This window comes from Oncorhynchus kisutch, linkage group LG11 (genome assembly GCF_002021735.2).
Source record: "Oncorhynchus kisutch isolate 150728-3 linkage group LG11, Okis_V2, whole genome shotgun sequence".
Lineage (NCBI taxonomy): Eukaryota > Metazoa > Chordata > Actinopteri > Salmoniformes > Salmonidae > Oncorhynchus > Oncorhynchus kisutch.
The window spans coordinates 63,487,837-63,493,487 of record NC_034184.2 but is presented as its reverse complement, the minus strand read 5'-3'; positions in this window follow the sequence as shown (position 1 = coordinate 63,493,487).

The window sequence follows — 5,651 nt, the reverse complement described above, 5'->3', positions numbered from 1 at the left end:
GATATCATGGCGGTCCGCAATCAATCGTTTAAGTCATGCCGCCACCTACTGTGCTGGAATGTAAAGATTAATCATGAGCTGCCCAATTCTGTACAACCATGAAAATAAAAATAAAAACCAAATAATTCCTTAACTTCTACCACACCCTCCCCCCTCCCATTAAAACACTCCACCCGTAGGATTGTAATGTCAACAACCATTTCAACAGGAACATCTGTTACCCCCAATATTTATTTTGCTGTGTCTGCAATAACCTTCAACCTGGAATTTCTGCTTTCCACAACCCAAATCGTATTGATAACCTTACCAATGAAGGCTATGAACTCAACTTTATTCATTATCAAAGTGTCCTTTGACACTGCACATTCATGAGCACAAGATTTCTGAACAAGCCTCGAAACCATGCCAGGACCATCAGAAGCACCAGCCCTGACAGTCAGTACACTTACTACAGGTACATCCATGTAAGCGCCATAGTTCTACCAATCTGTTTTACGGCCTCTGCATACGATACCTCATGACTGATCTTATATCTCTGAGCCTCTCTCTGTACCTGGCATCCACCAAATGCTGCACTGTGTTCTCCCCCACAATTATAGCACTGAACCTTCACATTGCTCCCACAGTCACTGTAATCATGTTCCCCTCCACACTTGGCACATCTATTCTTTCCTTTACATTGAGCAGCTACATGTCCCATTCTTTGGCATTTAAAACACTGCAGTGCATATGGGACAAATTCTCTAACATTGAAACCAAGGAGTCCTATCTGTACTTTTCTCAGCAAGACGTTCTCAAACCTCAGCATCACTGATAAGCTTTCACATCTTTGACCCTCTTTCCTACTGATCAACCTTTTGGCCTCAATCACTCTGCCGCAGTGATGACTCCCCTCAATCTAGCATAAGCACCAGGGACATGGCTTTTAAATGTCGTCCCATTAAGTGTTTCCATTTCTAAAATCTTCTCTTGCTGAGCTTGGCTACCAATGAACCAAGCTAATTTCACTTCACCTACCTCTTTCTCTATGGCATTAGTTAAATGGACAGAGTGTGAGGCCCTGTGGTCTCATCAAACACCATGACAACTTTCCACTCCGACACATCATTAATCTTGCTTCCTACCTTGGCCCTCTTTATGCTTTGTTAACTAGACGCTCAACTGCTTTCTGTATCTTGATCCCTCTTCTTCCTGGCTTTCCACTATCGACCATTCCCGTCCTTGACCCTCATCCTCCAGCTCCATACCATCCGTACTGACACCCATATTGTTCGCATTCCAGCACAGCTGTTGCTTCACCAACTTTTCCTCCATTCCATCCGAGCTACTCGCAACCATTTCCCATTCCCCGAACTATGGTTCACCAATCCGACCACCTCTTCTTTGGTATAATAGTGTACGCCACAATTATAGGTGCATTCCGCCACCTACTGTACAAGTGGATAATAAAGATCCCAAAAAGGAAACAATGCAGGGTAAAGATCAAATAAATATATAACAATTCCATACAATATGAATCTGCTTGCTTTTCTGTTTTAATCAAGTCCATATACAGGCTCAGAAGGATCCTGTGAGGGCGGGACATTTTCTGGCGACAGTAGTCCTTGCAGTGCTTCTGCCAGGAAGTCTTGGAGGCCCAAAAACTTCTTAGCTGCAGCTATAATGATGTCCAGCTGCTTGGGCTTCTTGGACATTTGTGCAGTACGATTAATAACTGAGGCTATAAATGCTACAAAATCCACCTTCTTCACACTAAATGTATCCAGATAACTTGACTGAGGTATACCATTTGCAACTGGTTGCGGTGCATCCACTGCCATATCTTCTTCAGAACTGTGGCCTCTTACCCCTTCGACTCTCTTCACCGCCTCCACATAGGAGATGTGCTTTACAGCCACGATCCTTGACATACCAACGTCTTTCACAGCACTCAGGGAATTCAGGAATATGATCCCCACCACAGTTGCAACATTTTACATTCACAGGCCGTTCAATAACATATTGCTTCCTGCCTGCAAACATTTGACACGTGGCCAAACTTTGTACATTTCTTGTACTGCACAAACGCTCTTACGGCATATCTTAAATATCCCAGCTTTACATAGGATGTTGGATACTCTTCATCAAACATCAATAATAGAGATACACTTTGCTCCTTTTTAGTATTATCCATACGGCTCAATCAACGTGCATTAACTACTCCTGTTATTCTTTGCCTAAGATATCGATTATCAATATCCAACGGGACGCCAGAGATAACACCTTTTACCTGTGCCCTGCTCCGAAAATCAAAGCTGTACACTTCATGCACCGATAACGCTGCGAGCCATAATGCACGTTCCTTTTGCTCTTTAGATATACACACACAACATCAACACCACACCACTCCTGGTTACTTTGACTGCGTCCACGTTCCCCAACACCTTCTTCACCATCCTTGTGTCTTCAAAAGGGTTTCCTCAAATGAACAGCCTTATCCAAAATACATACTCCAACAAGCAACGATTCATCAGACGTCGTGCTTCATCGTGCTTCTACACCTGCATTGCTTGCTGTTTGGGGTTTTAGGCTGGGTTTCTGTACAGCACTTTGAGATATCAGCTGATGTACGAAGGGCTATATAAATAAATTTGATTTGATTTGATCAGACTCATTTTCCACGACAGTTTTATCCCTTTTTGTTCCATTCTGGGACTTCACTGTTGTCCACTCATCGTTCTCACTAACTGTTCTCAACTAATTAAATCTTCAAAAAACACTTCTGCTTCCACCATCTCAACTCCAAACTCACTACACCAGTTTGAGCTTGGGACATTTTCGAATTGACTCTACACACTAGACGCGTGGATATATTTGAACGTTGAGGAGGAACACTGCCAAAATAACAAATAGATTATCTAAATAGCCTATTCACTACACGCCTATAAGGACACTGTCAATAATTCCTAACACAACTCAGTTTAGAGAGCCTTGGCACAACATGTCACTCCAGCCTAATCTCTCCTGAAAATGAGCGACCAGGGCCACGTTCAGTAGTCAAACGTTGTCGAACATTACAGATAGAAATTACATGAATAGAGCCAACATTGGGGTCGGCTCCAGGAATAAGTGACAAAGCAGTTACTTATGTCCCCAGGCCGCTAGGAACTCATTCCGGGTTTCAATTTACTGTTGCGAGTTAGAGTAGTAGAATACACAAGGTGCACCTTCGACATTTGGTTGTGCATCAGCAATTTTTATATTGGTATGTCGGTCACTGACAGTCACTCAATTAGCAATGTCAGCAAACAATTTCAAGATTGGTAAATTAGTCTAGCGGTACTGACCGGGCATAGAGGTCACGCCCACTCATATAGGTCATGCTCACTCATCAATCTTGAACATGGCATAAATCCTGGCAAAATGTGTAGAATTGCAGGAAATTAGATTTAAAATGGTTAAAATGATCTCTGCCCCATGGCAAAATGTCTAGAATTACAGGAAATTAACTTTAAAACCTAAATGTCTCTCCAGCATCAAGAGGGAGGCCACTAAAAGACCAATTAGCTAAAAAAATAAATCATATTTGGGCTGTCTGTGTCAACACAGCCTAAATGGTCTGTGAGGCATGTTTGTTCTAGCTTACATAACATATTTATATCTGGAAGTTACAAACCGTTGTTTCCTGCTGAACGCACCCCAAGTATCGACCAGAACAGGCTAGAGGGATACTTCGGGATTTTGGCATTGAGGCCCTTTCTCTACCTCCCCAGAGTCAGACGAACTAGTGGATGACATTTTTATGTCTCTGTGTCCAGCATGAGGGAAGCTAGAGGTAGATTTGCGAGCAAACGCTAACATACTGGACACAGAGACATAAAAATGGTATCCATGAGTTCGTCTGACTCTGGGGAAGTAGATAAAGGACATCTTTACCAAAATTCCAAAGTATTAAAGCCTAACACTGTGATAATCCAAAATGCACATAAACTGTAATTTCATCATTTAACATTAATATCTCACTAATTAATCAATACTTCTCAATAGTTATTGTATCAATGGTCAATGCAAAGGCTATTACATTTCACAATATCAGGACATAATATCACATAAACATTTAATGCTGCAATATGTAACTTTCTGGGCAACCGACTAAATTCACATAGAAATCTGTGTTGTAGATCTGTCATTCACATTGAAAGCAAGTTTAAGAAGTGGTAGAACTGTTAAATTAAATTAAATCTGCATGTTTTACTTTCAGTTTTGTACAACAGCTTCAAACAGCTGAAAATACAATATTTTTGGTTATGGAAAATATTTTTCACAGCGGTTTAGATGGTACAATGATTTTGTAAACTATACTTGCTTGTTTTGTCACATAAATTGAAATTAGGGAAACTATTACAATTTTAGCAACCAGGAAAAGGTGGAGCGATTTCTACCTAGCACATCTTTACGGGATATAGATATTAGGAAACACACCGCTCAACATAGAACAGGCCTAATGAAGATAACTTAATGTGGGTAGGCCGTGACTGACTTCACCTAAAAGTTGGATGCAATCCGCCAATCAAATTCCAAAGAAAAACATAGAACATTATGAAGTGCCTGCACCTGCTGGATAACTATGTGGGTGTGACCAGTATGTGAGCAATCTGCAGCAAATCAGTCCAATCTACAAACAATCCACAGTGAGTGAGCTACAGTTTGGCGATATGCAATGTATACTCTAATTTAGAGTATACTTAATAATGACTAATAATTTAATTTAGAGTCTCTAAATAGTGTTACAATTGGAATGTGCTTGAAATCGTTAGACAAATGAACAAACAGTCTGTTTGGCGCTAAAAGAAGGAATGGGGTGATGCAATAATGTATATAAACCCTGGATGTGAATAATATGTATTGGCCAATGAGAGTCTGAAGCCACTGGTAGGCCATATTGGCACTCCCCAGATGAGGAAGTTCTCCACAGGTTTGAATGAATTATTTAAATGTTTCAAGGACAAAATTACATATACCGGGTATTTCATTTTTGTTACTGGGGACAGTAACATTAAATATTTTTAAATGTACTTGTTTTAGATTTTTTTCCCCATTTTGGTTAAGCTCAAATTAAATATAATTGAAACATTAAGGTGTCTGTAAAATAATTACTGAACTTTTCTTCTTTTTTTACATGAATGCATTTCTATTTATCCAGTAGCATACCACCCTGCATACCACTGCTGGCTTGCTTCTGAAGCTAAGCAGGTTTGGTCCTGGTCAGTTCCTGGATGGGAGACCAGGGCAGTGACACTGCCCTGTGTAGGGTGCCGTCTTTCAGATGGGACGTTAAACGTGTGTCCTGACTCTCTGAGGTCATTAAAGATCAAATCAAATCAAATTTATTTATATAGCCCTTCGTACATCAGCTGATATCTCAAAGTGCTGTACAGAAACCCAGCCTAAAACCCCAAACAGCAAGCAATGCAGGTGTAGAGGCACGGTGGCTAGGAAAAACTCCCTAGAAAGGCCAAAACCTAGGAGGAAACCTAGAGAGGAACCAGGCTGTGGGGTGGCCAGTCCTCTTCTGGCTGTGCCGGGTGGAGATTATAACAGAACATGGCCAAGATGTTCAAAATGTTCATAAATGACCAGCATGGTCAAATAATAATAATCACAGGCAGAAC